The sequence below is a fragment of the Harpegnathos saltator genome, unplaced genomic scaffold (assembly GCF_003227715.2).
Source record: "Harpegnathos saltator strain DR-91 unplaced genomic scaffold, Hsal_v8.6 scaffold212, whole genome shotgun sequence".
Lineage (NCBI taxonomy): Eukaryota > Metazoa > Arthropoda > Insecta > Hymenoptera > Formicidae > Harpegnathos > Harpegnathos saltator.
Genome location: NW_020229998.1, coordinates 192,501 through 206,141, shown reverse-complemented (window position 1 = coordinate 206,141; position 13,641 = coordinate 192,501). Strand labels below are relative to the sequence as shown.

Below are 13,641 nucleotides of genomic sequence, written 5' to 3'. Positions count from 1 at the left end.
AGAATCCCCGTACAATTATAACTATTGTTACTCGTTTCGCCGGTCGCTCTGTGTGCTCTCTGGCCGTTCCCAGCGATCGTCAGTCGGAATTGCAATCGACGAAAAATAGAGGACACGTGGGTGCGATGAAATGTCCCTCTACCCCAATTTTCACGAGATTCTCTGCCGCGGGATGTCTTATCTAATTGCTTAGATTATAATCTCAATCATTGTCACGAGCACCGAATGCGACGCGACGGCGTCGCAATCTGTGCGACTCGTAGCGTAGTGCGAGCGCAAGTTTACTGCGAGAGAGAGAAAGAGAGAGAGAGAGAGGGGGGGGGAGGGAGAGAGAGAGAGAGAGATGTTCCGTCAAGCGAGTAAGAAATAATACAATCCGAAGTGTCACGATCGAGTTTGGCGCCGGCAGCGGGTTTTAATAGGTTAATTAATCCACTCGACGTGTAACGTCAAAAGCGTAATCAGACGTCGGGACGACGGGGCTTGTATTAGCAGCGAGCAGTATTGGTTTCGCGCGTATTATCACGCCGGCACTCATCGATCGCTCCTTCTCAAGTCTCGTCGATCCCGTAATCGGGCGCGCATTTCCGCGCGATGCATACGCGCGCGGCTCGCCCGTCGCCCGCGCCGCCGCTGCTGGTCGTAGCCCGAAATTAGTTTTACCGTCGCAATTGCCCGTCGCCGAGCGGGAGAATTTGATTACGCGCAAACATCGATTCGGGACGGAGGAACGAGCGGCCGCGATTTTATTATCGTGTATACCGCGGTCGTAGTCGACGGCGCGGCGGTCTGAACGGCATAAATCGAAGAGCCGTTCATCGCGTTTCTATTACCGGCGGCGGCGGCGGCGGCGGCGGCGGCGGCGGCGGCGGCGGCGGCGGCGGCGGCGGCGGCGGAGTCGATTAAAGGGACAATTCCGAAAAACGTCGCCACCGCTAAACGTCACATATGCTCTCGTTGATACACGGGCATACGCATGTGTGTGTGTGTGTGTGTGTGTGTGTCCCCGAAACGACGACGTATCAGATAACGTGTTGTTTATTGGTCACTTAAAGGCAATTGGATCATCGACGAGAGCGATAACAGCACGTGGTTGAGCCAGTGATTTATATTCGAGTGTCGCGTTAATGGCCGCCGCGCGAAATGTTTCTGCGGAATAAGCGACGTGTCGGCGTCGGGAATGTAAAGGACTTTGACAAATCGTCGGGCGTAAGCCTCGTCTCAGCCTCAAAGCGATACGCTTGAAAAATTTAGCACCGCTCTCGTCTCCCTCGCGCGCGCTCCTCGGGACTCTTGCGTACCGGATGAATAAAATAGCGCGTTTAAAATGCCGCGGCGTGTTTGACGGCTGCCTACGTCGACGTCGCGTCGCCGCCAAGTTCCGCGCGGCTGAGTATAGAGAAGAATCGGCGAACTGACTACGCGCGTTTGCACTTCCGCGGCGTCTTCCGCGCAGACGGCGGCATTGTCTCGTCTCGGAATTGTCTCGTCGCGTCGCGTCGCGGCGAACTTTGACGGCGCTTTAATCGCCTTTAGCATCACTCAAAGGTACAACGTGCCGTTAAGAAGCGCGGCTCGCAGGGGGGGATGGGGGCGGCTGACGAAGGGCGGTTGGACGCAAGAGAGACGAGTACATGTCGAGAGTGGCACGATAAATAGACTCGTTCCCGAAGTCCGCCAATTGCTTTCTTTCCCTTTCTCTCTTCCGCTATCTCGAGAGTACTTTTTATCAGCGACCGCTCTCTCTCTCTCTCTCTCTCTCCCCCCCCCTCTCTCTCTCGCCGGGGCGCCTCTCTGTCTTGTCTAAGTTTTTATTACTTTCGCCGATGGGGGTTTATTATGTTTGCTGCGCTTTTCTCTATCAGACGAAGTATCAGACGACAACCCGAGAGAATGACGTAATTTCGCATGACCAGATGGCTTTCTTTATTGCAATCGCGTCGAACGCGAGAGCGTATCCCTTGATTAATTTCAATCCCATGAACGCGAGTAGGGCTCGTGTAATACGCGAAGATATCGAATACTCTGCGCGATCAACAACACGGTGCGTTACACCGTCGTCGACGTCAAACACTCCGAATGTATCGCAATTGCGAGGAGCCGAGAAATTCAATCCTCCCCCCTTCTCTCTCTCTCTCTCTCTCTCTCTCTCTCTCTCTCTCTCTCTCTCTTTTGCGTGGAGAATTCAACCCTCCCAGTTACTCCATGTGTGTGTATATGTGTGAACGCTGATTTGTGTAATTATTTATTCCACCCGCGATTGTTCCTTTCTCTTGCTGCTCAAAGTTTCAATTCCTGCGCTTGAAGCTGCAGCAGCCAATTATTGTCAGATTAATAAGAGCCTCGAGAGAGCGAAGTGAACTTTTCACATTGCTGATGGGCTTGAACCTTTCGAGCCCACAAGAAGGAGATGACGCAGGACTCGGTGGGGAATACAACGCAGAGGAGAGACGCGGGTAAAATAATAGCAGACATTCGTCAGAAGTCATACGAATCGTTCGGTGTGAGCGGCGGAAGCCAATTAAAATCAATTTCTGCGAACTCGCGCTTCACCGAAATCGCGTCTGCTGTGCGTTCTCGTGCTATGCGCGCGGAGGAGAATATTTTTAATTTTGACACTTTTATCCCCAGAATCCCCCCGAATTGGACGAACCATTCGGACGTGAGGTGTGATCGCGCAATAAAAATTCAACGCGGGAGCGGCCCGAGGATTGATTCCGATCGAGATTGGGGGCTGAGGTAGGGTGACCATATCCCAGTCATAAAAAAAGAGTAAAAGACGGGTAAAAAAAAAGTGTATAAAAGAGTACTAATTACGGTCCCAAAAGAGTACAGTAAGCAGAACATAAAATCATATCATAAAAGTCAAGATGATGTCAAATAATATAAAAATTATGTCATTTTGACGTCAAAATGATTTCGTGTTTTATCTGGGACAGTGATTAATGGATTACTAGGTATAATATTTAAAATAAAACATAGTGGGTACTAAATAAACCGAGAAATATTAGTCGGACACATATGTTCTACTATATTATTAAGATACTTTATAATTATATTTTCCACTCCGTACATCGCCTGACAATCTCGGTTTTCACTGTTGTCGTTACCAAAGAGCGGACATCAGCGCCGTTTTCCGCACTCACAGAGCGCTATGCGCCAGTTGTCGATTGTGCTGCACGATTTACCGAGTAACTACCGTTGCGCAGAACCTCTACGCATAATCGGTATTGGCGCTCGCGCGGTGCTCAAATGCTGTGAATGATGAAAACGTCACCGAAGTCTGCTTTCTGGTCATTATCGACAAAGTGTAATTAACATTACGAGAAAAGAGTACATACAAGAGTACGAGTACGTAAGAAGTAGAGAGTACTCTTTTTACCACCTTAAAAAGAGTACACGTACTCTTAAAAGAGTATATATGGTCACCCTAGACTGAGGGAGAGAGCTTTCCCGCGGCTCGCGAGTTCGCGAGAGCGAAGTGGTTAATTTCCGTTGCTCGCGTTAATAGCATGCGCTACGTCTGAAACTTTTCAGTTCGCTCGTTCTCGATCTTCCCCTGTTCGCCTGTCCGCCATCTCGTTCGCAGGTAACAGTTTCTCATCTAGCCGCGCGTAACACGTTTTCAGCACACAACGTCGTCAAGTCTTCGGGACGCTCCGCGGGGCGCGAACGACGACGATGAAGCAAAATTATATGGTCTCGCCAATATCGCGCGGAGTGTGCGCTGGTTGACACACTCTCCTTTACGATACGCACTAACGCGCACGAACACTTCAACCGTTCGTGTGAAGACAGCCCGGCGGTGTCGGTGATAGTGTTGGAGGAGAGACAGAGAGAGAGAGAGAGAGAGAGAGGGGTGGGGAGAATGATAGAGGGTCGGAGGTCGGGGTCTGTTGGGCGTGTTAAGTCGAAGACCGCTACGGTCTTGGTAAGGAACGTACAACCGGAGTAACGTCTAGCACAAAACTTAACGTTTGTCATTCCGAGCTAAAAGCTCGACTATCTCTCTTCCTTTGCCCTCCTGCTCGCCGCCCTCCCTCCCGGGACGACCGTCGTTGCGGCCACACGTAGCTGCGGCTTTAACGCGTCCTCCTTTCTAAAAGGCGGCACACGAGCTAAACTTTCCCGCGAACTCGAGAGCTTTTCTTGGGACGGTGGCTTCTGTTCGGGGCTAACCACCGAAGGTGCTCCGTGTGCCACTTAACGCGAAGTCCTTTAAGCTCCGTCGACGCGTATGGAAATATCTCTCTCTCTCTCTCTCTCTCTCTCTCTCTCTCTCCCTCAAGTGAGCCAAAGCCGTGGCCGGCGAACACTCAAATGGGAGACTCGCCACCGCCGCTGTCGACGACGACGACGACGATGACGACGACGACAACGACGACAGGTGCAAACTCGGATGGAGGAGAATGCACCGAGTGCAACAAACTTCGCGTTTCAACTGTTGTTTTATCTTGCCTCGCGCCGGCGGGACTGTACGCAGTTATGTTATTACATAACGTCGCGTAAGACGCGTTCTTTGAGGCACCCTCTCACCGGCGGACAGACTTCGCAAATTAAACTCTTTGCTACGCTCCGGACTTTTTGTTCCTCGCAGCTCTGAGGTACCGTTAATAATAGGACCACCTTGTTATTTTCATATCCTTCGCCTCTCTCTCTCTCTCTCTCTCGCACGCGCGCGCACCGCGAGCGGCGCCAGATACCCGGCAAAGAAGCCTGTCTGAATACCGTAAATCTCCTTGGTAAAATAACGGGGATACCGGTACCTGCCGATAATACCTTTATTACGTGAGAAATATTACGCGGGATATATTATGAAACTACCGCGCAACCAGTCACTCAATACTGCCCGTCCGTGCTGGTTACGAAATCGGGCGCCTTGTTAATTATTAAATCTAATCGAAACCGAAATTGCAATTATCGAATCTTAATAATTGCTGGCCGTACGTTGCATAGAAACGCGCGTACGGCGGGGCAGCGCGCAATGGAAAATCCAATAGCATAAAATATCGCGCGATATATCCGGGCAATATCAGACAAGTGAAGAAAACCCGTTAGAACGCGGCCGAGTGTGTTCCGGCGCGTCTGAAGTTAGGCGTCCTTGACGCGGTAGAGAGAGGTCGCGCGACAATCGCGCGCTACTTAGCGTCTCAATATCGCGCGCCATAAGAGTCTCCGACGTGAAGACGAGCGGTCGCGTCACGTCGCGCGCCTTTTCCGTCGTTTCCGAAATAATCGAAGCGGTCGTGAGATTTCGCACGTTCGATCGCCGTGAGCTCCGAAACGCAGCTTGCGATTCTCTCGGAAAGGTAACTGTGTTACAACCTAACCTAACCTAACCTAACCTAACCTAACCTAGTCTAACCTAAGTATATTCCAATAGGAAAGTTTGAAATATCGCAAACTTTGTATCTGAGAAAAAGCGATATGGTTTACGTGCTAAGTATTCTCGATTCGTCTGCTAACTCTGGACAAGCATTATTGTTAATCGGGAATATATTTTTTTTGTTTTAGAGACCTGAGACGGAGTTTGCGAGCGAGTGCGGTGGGTGTTTTGCGGTACCGGAGGATCCGGTTCGGGCCGAGCAGAATCGTCTCGAAGGTGAGTTGATTTTTTGTATTCTATTTCATCCTTTATCTTTCGCGACCGAAAATCGAGATGCGATCGTGGAAATAATAATTCAATTCTACTTCCACTTGTCGGTTAATAGGCAGGATTCGTGAATCTAATGCGCAGAATTATATCTTTTTGTTACAGATCTGAATATAGTGACATGTGGCCGGCTGTGAATTTCGCTAAGTTCGGTTCGAGTACGGTTCGAATCGGAGATGCAATCATGTATGTTCTTGCATGTTATGCAATTATGAGCTGTTGAGCGAACTGTAATGGTGCGAGTCGGATTTCTTCTTATTCTGAGAAGCAAGAGTTCGCGGCAACACTTGATGTTCAGTAATTCGTTATATCTGTTACATTTTTATTTTCGTTATCAATATTCATCACACAAAAATTGTTTTTACCTAAATAAAGATCCGATAATATCTCTCGCTGCGTTTTAACGACTCGTTATTAGCGACTTGATATCACTATTTTGTTCAACGGTTCCATTTTCCGTCACGATTGCCAGAATACGATCGAATGAAGTTCGATCCTGAAACTTCGCAAAGTGAATAGCGAGGCAGTCACGCGTCACGGAATTGCGCCACGTGCAAAATCGCGCTAATTTCGCTCGTAGTTAATAAATAAATTTCTCGATCGGTTGCGGTTTGTAGTCTTTTTCTCTCTTTATCTATGGAAATAACATTTCTCGACAGTCACGTTAATACGTATTCGCGCTCGTATTGATAGAATTTATCGGTCATCGTGAACCCGGTTGTTTACGTGTACGTTGTGATCGCGCTAGTTAGACAGGAATTTTTCGTCGAACCAAATTCGCCGGATATACGCATTTCGAAATTAATTTTCACGATGAGATCGCGGAACGGTCTCTATAGAAATTCTGCAAAGCCATTTAGCGTGAAAATATCATGCATATCATATATTTTAGGTCAATTCTCGTGCAACTGTGATGCATTTTCGCGATTGATTTTCAGTTCGTGACGCGCGATATATATTCCTGAAATGTTTGAATTTATCGTATTAAGACAGATCTTTGTTAAACAAACATGCACTCGGTAAATCCCGATTTTTCGGAAATCATCGTAAGGTCGAAATCAAAGTCGTAGGTTTCGTTTCGAGATAAACCCAACGTTTTTTATCGATGCCGCCGTTAATTCGCGAAACGCCGTTGAAACGTGAATATTAATCGCGTCGCGATAAAGAATAACGAAGCGAAGTGAAGTGAAGTGACGTGTAATCAGCATGGGACGACAGAGGCGTAGCACCGGATACGAAGTGACGCAGTTTGGGATGCTACGATGCGGCTACGAGTTTCGTGCTGGGGCGGACCAGACTGGAACGTCGATGGATTTCCAACGTGAAGCGGTGAGTGTTGAATCTTAACGCTCGCAGAGCGACATATGTTCTAATGCATGCCTAGTAAATCACGTTGGTCTCTAACGAGCAGAATAAAAGCAGCCACATCCCGCTGCGGTGAATTTCTTTAGGGATCAATTTAACCTTGGATTGATGATGATTTAACCTTGGAGCGATTTATGAAGCTCGAGATCTCGCCGTTTCAAACATCACGCTATATACCTTGATGCATTTCTCATATTATCTCTCTCTCTCTCTCTCTCTCTCTCTCTCTCTCTCTCTCTCTATTATTATATATTCCCTGATACTTTAATGCATTGGTATATTTTAATTTATATGCGAATACTGATTCTCTCACACTTGATATCGGAAACGACGATAGGAAATAACTATGCGATAAAGCCGCTGGGTCTCACCGTTCCATCGCTGGAATGGCTTAAAACGATGTCGCGTAAATGTCCGCGATACTTTCCGCGTTTCCGCAAGTTGCAAATACGCGATATTTACAGTGGCGTTGCTATGCTCGCTGCATAAGCCGGCGTCACATAAGCGCGTTTTCTATTTGTCCCGTCTTGTCACAAAGGCGACTGTTTACGGCTGATACACTCGGTATACACGAGACATGCAGAATGCAATGGTTACGTCGCGGGAAATTGGAATCTGGTCAAGCTACTTTTGTCGGATAAGAATGCGATTGAACGCGCGCGAATCGGCGCGGACCGCAGAGCGTATGTTCCCGCGCTTTGTTTCCCGCGTCCTCGCGAGACTGCTTATTGTGCATATCGTATAATTGATGATGTTTTCGGCGTGCTCGCACCGCTGCTAATACAGTCACTTGTGGAGATGGGCTTCGTCAAAAAAAAGCATTGTCTTCGATTTAATCGATTATCAAAAAAATCGTTTTTGCACAATCGATATTTTCTTAAAAATATCGATAATAATCGATGTTTCCCTAGTTTATTTTAAATTAATGTGAAGAGTTATATGTTGCAACAGTAAATTAATATATTATTAGAACCTTAAGGACCCTTTTACAATGGCTGCAAGCATAAGCTTATACATAGGAATAAGGCTTAATAAATGGTAAGTTACAAGAAATAAACCAATTAAAACCGATTGTTCTTATAATAGTCGACTGTTGTTGGTTTATTTTTTACTGTTTACTGTTACAGCTTTATTTTTGCAGCTATTGTAGACGGGCCTTAATAGTAGCAAACAAATTCCCTGGTGATAAAAATTTAGTAACAAATCTAGTAATATAATCGATCCAGGGAATAATCGGCCCCAAAAATATCTAAATAGTCTGATAATCGATTTTTCGAAGAAAATAAGAATCGATGCTTGTTTCATCGATCGATATTTGCCCATCACTAGTTACTTATCTCGCGAGTGACATGCAGGTCGCAGAAAGAATCACTTTCCGTCGGACGACTCTTTCTCGTTCGCGCTATTAATCCCGCGCAGCGGGTCGCGCGTGTTAAGCCACGATGATCGGAAGTCCGTTTTTCCCTCGTCTCCGGAATATTTCTCCATCGAGACGCGCGATCGCGCGTCGTGTCCTCTTCCGCCGCTCTTTCCACTTTGCAATATTTTTAAAAAATTTTCGCGAGCTCGCGCCTAGCACACGCGAGGCGCGGCGCATGTCGTGAGATGAGCGGGAAATAAAAATCCCAGATTATGTTCTCCCTCCTTCGTTCTCTCTCTCTTTCCTACTTCAGTATGATGTAAAACAGTGCGGTCTTAGCAGAGCTCTCTTAGCCGTGGCGACACATACGTGCGAGGCTCTCCTTGCTCAAAATCCTCGGGGAATAGCTGCGCGCGGATGCATAAGCGATGGGAACGCGCGTGTGCGCGCGCGTATGTGTGTATGCGAGAGAGAGAGAGAGAGAGAGAGAGAGAGAGAGAGAGAGAGAGAGAGAGAGAGAGAGAGAGAGAGAGAGAGCCTCTTACGCGATCCTTCTATCCGCTACATCGGAGATATGATTTTTGTTGCGCGCGGATAAGCTCGACATACGTTAGCGCGGATATAATAGAAAATTTCCAGCGAGGCGACCATCGGAAATAAAAAGGAGAAAAAGTAGAAGAAGAAAAAATGAATTTCCCAAGATTCGCGGGCGTAATCATGTATAAAACGCCAGCGTGAGGCTCTTATTTTTATCCCTCGATCGACTTGAAAGCCGATACTTTATAGGAAAATCCCCGGGAGAAGTGTTCTCGGGGAGAATCGAAGCTGGAAGCAATTAAACGCGTCGTAAGGAGAGACGGCGAACTGTGCGCGCGCAAGAATCCGAAGGAATTCTCGGCGGATTGACTAGAGACGAGAAAGCACGGCTGAATTTGTTGCAATAATCGATGCACAATCTTTCGCGCCTTCCGCGCCGGATATTTCTCATCCTCGGGGAGACGCGAAAGCACATTACACCTCAGCCACTCTCGACGAATCTTCCACGAGCCGTAACGCGGCGTTCACTTCGACGCGTTCAGTAATTTTCTCGTCGTCGCTCGACGCCGCGCCGCACCCCCGCGAGATTCATGCTCGCTAACGATATCGGGTGTATACAAGCGGGAGGGCGCTAGCTTGTCACTTGGGTCAGAATGGATGACACTTGGCCTGCGCCATAATTTATAGCGTGGCGCGGCAGGAAGGAGCGATACGTTTCTTCTCACGAGCGAAGCTCGGCGAAATAAAAGTCGCCTTCAGAGCCCGACGGCTCGGCTCCCCGCCCGTTTTCCCCGGCTGTGGAAAAAGCGGCGGATTTTGCGGGGCTGCGCGGCGACGGACGAGCCGCGCCGCTATTCTTCGGACGGCCGTTTATCCGCGAGAGCATACGTAATCGTAAAATTATGAAAGCGCGACCGTGGGATCGGCCGTGTTTCCCCCGCCCCCTCCCCCTCCCCCCCCGTCTTCGCTGTCGCTGCCGAGAAGACCGAGCACCGCCTGATGACAGATCGCGTCCAAAAGCACGCGAGCGCCGTGCTGCTATTTGCCGTGCCGCGAGCGTTTTTTCGGGAGCTACCCTAATTACAGATCGATGAAGTGCACACTCGCGTGCACAAATATAATTTATGACGTGACTCGCCGGAAGTGGCGTTCTCACGGCGGAGGGGAAAGGGGCTGCGCCCGTTTCGCGCCGGCTAAAATGGAATACGGCAACTACGGTCATTTATCGTACTGTCAATCACACGAGATCATCGCGCGCGATGGGAAAACTCTGGGAAAAACTTGTCGCGAGCGCCTCCCCCAAATTGAAACTTAAAGTTGGAGCGCGAATCTCCTCGCGCTCTCTCCCCGGCCCTCTCTCGCCGGCGGAGCGTTTGTGTGTTCTCGCGCTTCCTCCTCGCCGGGAATCTCCTTTATGAACTAATAAACTTGCTCGCGTATATAGTAATATAACGTATGACACGCTGTAAAGAACGACATAGGCGCCATCCATTTCAGACTCGAGCGAGCCGCGTTCTCTCGCGCGCCGCCGGAACTGTGTCAAAGATAAAAGTGTCTCGCCACGTTCTCGACAGGTCGGTCTGGGTCAAGACGGTATTCTTTGAAGCGGTGTCTCTCTCTCTCTCTCTCTCTCTCTCTCTCTCTCTCTCTGCTCTCTGTCGTACGGCACCCTTCCCCCCTCCCCCTCTCCCCGCCGTCGCGAAATCCTCGGAGGACGACGTCTCTACGCGTGGACCGGTCCCGCGATGCATATGTAATTGCGGGAATGTCCTAGAAAACGGCGCGGCTTTACCGAAATCCGCCGGCCGGAAAATTAAATCCGCCCGCGCGTGCGCACGGAAAGTTGAAATAGATACAATTAATTCAGCCGCGCGCGGCGGCCATGGACGTATCCCCGACGTCGATTTTGCAAATTGCGTCGCACATGCAAATGCGATTCTCGGACACATATTGCCGAGATACGTCTCGCGTATCGCCAGACGAGGCTCGGCTAAAAAAGCAGGGAAAGCGTGGCGGGAGGAGTAATCTCCTTTTTTACGGGGGTGAGCAAGAAACGGGGGTAATCGTATTATTCGATATACAGGGAACGGGGGTCGAAACGCACGGCGGGAGGGTAAGGAGGGAGGGAGGGGGTAGATATCGAAGCGAGACTCCGGCTGGCGCGAGTATTATCGAGAACACACCGACCCGCGGGAAGTTCCGGGATGCACCGCTAGCTCTTCCCCGCGTCGCGGACGGCAGGAAATTCCGGTATTTTTGTCATCCTGTTTTCTAAAGGACAGAAAGCGAGCGAGGATGGAGAGGGAGGGAGAAGTGGTTATACAGAGAAGGAGAGAGAGAGAGAGAGAGAGAGCGCGCGCGAGACGTAAACTTTGATCTCGCGAGCTTCACTTAAGGGAAGAGCTTCTCTCTCGGAGCTGTTCCTCCGAGCTAACAACTGATGGCACTCGTGTGTCACTTAAAGTGCCGACCTTTAAGCCGCGACGACGTGTATGGAGATGTTCCTACGGCGATATGGTCCTCGCAGGGCGGTTATGTGGGTGCATACCTAATGGAAGGCGATACGTATCAGAAAGCTGCGCGTCGTTTCCATCGTTCTTCCGGTATACGCGGTAGCTTTTTGCGCGAGCAAATAACGCCCTTTCTGTTACGTTACGTCGACGGGGAACATCTCCCCCACCACCACCCCCCCCCTCCCTCTCACTCTCCATTGCGCTATAAATTTGACGCGTCGAAATTCGCCGGCATTTCGTTCACTCGCGCGCTTATCGAAACCGCGCCGCGCCATCGACGGATCCGTCGACGCGGATCGCGCGCTCCTCCCCCCTCCCCCCCGCCCCGCGTGCGACAAATAACTCGAGCAATTTCGGAACGTCGTGCCGCGTGTCCCTTAAGTTCTCGCGTAAATCACTTCGTCTTCGCCGGGCTAGCGGCGCGGCGGGAGCCGTTAAAGCCGCTTTTATAGCGGCGATACTGAAACGCGCTGCTGAGCGCGCGCGCGAAGTATCTCCGTTCGTTGCTCCGCACGCGATGCGTGCGTACGAGCGCAAGTTGGCCCGGTATCTTCTCATTTATAGGCGCGTATGTGCGCTCTCAGCGCACCGGCGAATATCGATTTTCTTCCGCTCGAAGTGGCTGGCCGACCGCGCTGCCGCGCCGCGCGGCCGAGCGCGACTGCATCGGGGGCAGTTTCTTATAATGCTCGAGTACTCCTAACCCCTCCCCGCGCGGGGAGGAGGGACAGCCGTGCGGATCTTTATTGACAATATCGCCGATAAGTGGCAATATCGTACGTACTCTGGCAAACGAGGCTGCGGCATAAAAAGAGAGAGAGAGAGAGCAACGGCTCGCGCAGCAAGTTTTGTGTTCGCGCTCGCGCGTCGGGCGAAATCTCATCAGCCGGGATGCCGGTAAACAGGATCAGGCGCGACGCGGCCGCAATGATAGTCCTTGCTTCTATTACTGAGATTACTAACCTTCCGCGAGGCCTCCAAGGAAACCAAGGCAACGTCGCGTCATCGTCGTCGTCATCGCGAAAGCGTTCTCAGCCTCAACGTATGGTATTCGTTGTTCGCGCATTCTCTCGTTTCTTCTTTCGACGAAAAAAAGCCCGGCTGCGGAGTTTCTCGCGTCCGACACTCGGGACATATTCTTCCGGCGAGCGCGATAAATCCCGGCTACTTGCGAAAATATCAGCAGCTTAGAATCTGTTTACCGATGGACTCGGCGAACGGAGAGAACTCTCTCTCTCTCTCTCTCTCTCTCTCTCTCTCTCTCTGCGTTTACGTTGCGACCGCAATACGAGCGCGCGAATATTTTTCGCATCGCCACTTCAGCTCGGGGAGTAATAAATCGAACACGTTATATCGAGCTATTTAAGGACGCTCGTTTGTCCGCTGCGTTCCGCGTCAAACCGCATCCATCCATTATCCGTCCGTTATAAGAGACGTGGAGACCGGAATATTCATTGCGTAGCGCTCATCATGTCGACAACGCGCGCGCGCTCTCTGTCAATCCGGCCGCGCGGAGAGCTAACGATGCGTGATTTTGCAACGAGTGGAACAGCTGAATAGTTATTACACATAAATGACGGGTCGACTGATTTCGGCTGAGGTCTAAATCGAAAAGTGCCGGCGATGATATATCCCCGAGGGCGAAGAGTTGATGTCAACCAATAAAGAACCCGATCCTTTCGAGCAAAAGTTCTCGATGGCGAAGGTAGTCGGAATTTTGTTCGTTCGCGTCGCCGGCGCTACTAACGACGATAACTAACGACGGACGACGAGATCGAGATTGGTCGCGATCGACTTCGAGATATTTCTGTCGGTCGCATCGCCGAGCGTTCGCCAACGCGAAAGTACTCGGGAGTTTATAATTAAGGCTGGAGGAAGAGAGTGACGTTAACCCTTTCGAGGACGGCGAGTCGTCCGCGGTAGATTTTTCCTCTCCACTCGTGAGAGAAAATAAGGTTGCGAGTCTCGATAATTATTCGAAAGTAACGTCATGTAGAGCACTCGTCGCGAATACTCGTCGCTCGCGAAGACCGCGCGTGCGCGACGGAAAATCTATATCTCCTAGCGGTGCTTTCCCGCGGGGGAAATATCCTCGTCGACGGATATTTAGAGGGAACGCTAAATCTCCGGCGCGATTTTTCATCCGCGAGAACGTACACGTTTATGAATTCCAACGATCGCATGGGTGTAACAGTCACGGCTCCACTGACGAG

The 13,641-nt window shown here is 50.1% G+C and overlaps 1 protein-coding gene and 1 long non-coding RNA gene across 2 annotated transcripts in view; one reads left to right on the top strand and one right to left on the bottom strand.

Annotated features, from left to right (window-relative positions):
• The window catches only part of LOC105185379 (protein turtle homolog B), a 158,147-nt gene that overhangs the window by 25,891 nt on the left and 118,615 nt on the right, over positions 1-13,641 (bottom strand). The window lies entirely within an intron of this gene.
• On the top strand, positions 4,973-7,226 carry LOC112588414 (uncharacterized). The gene is made up of 3 exons (XR_003112838.1): positions 4,973-5,309; positions 5,515-5,602; positions 5,759-7,226. It is a non-coding gene; the product is annotated as an uncharacterized LOC112588414 (long non-coding RNA).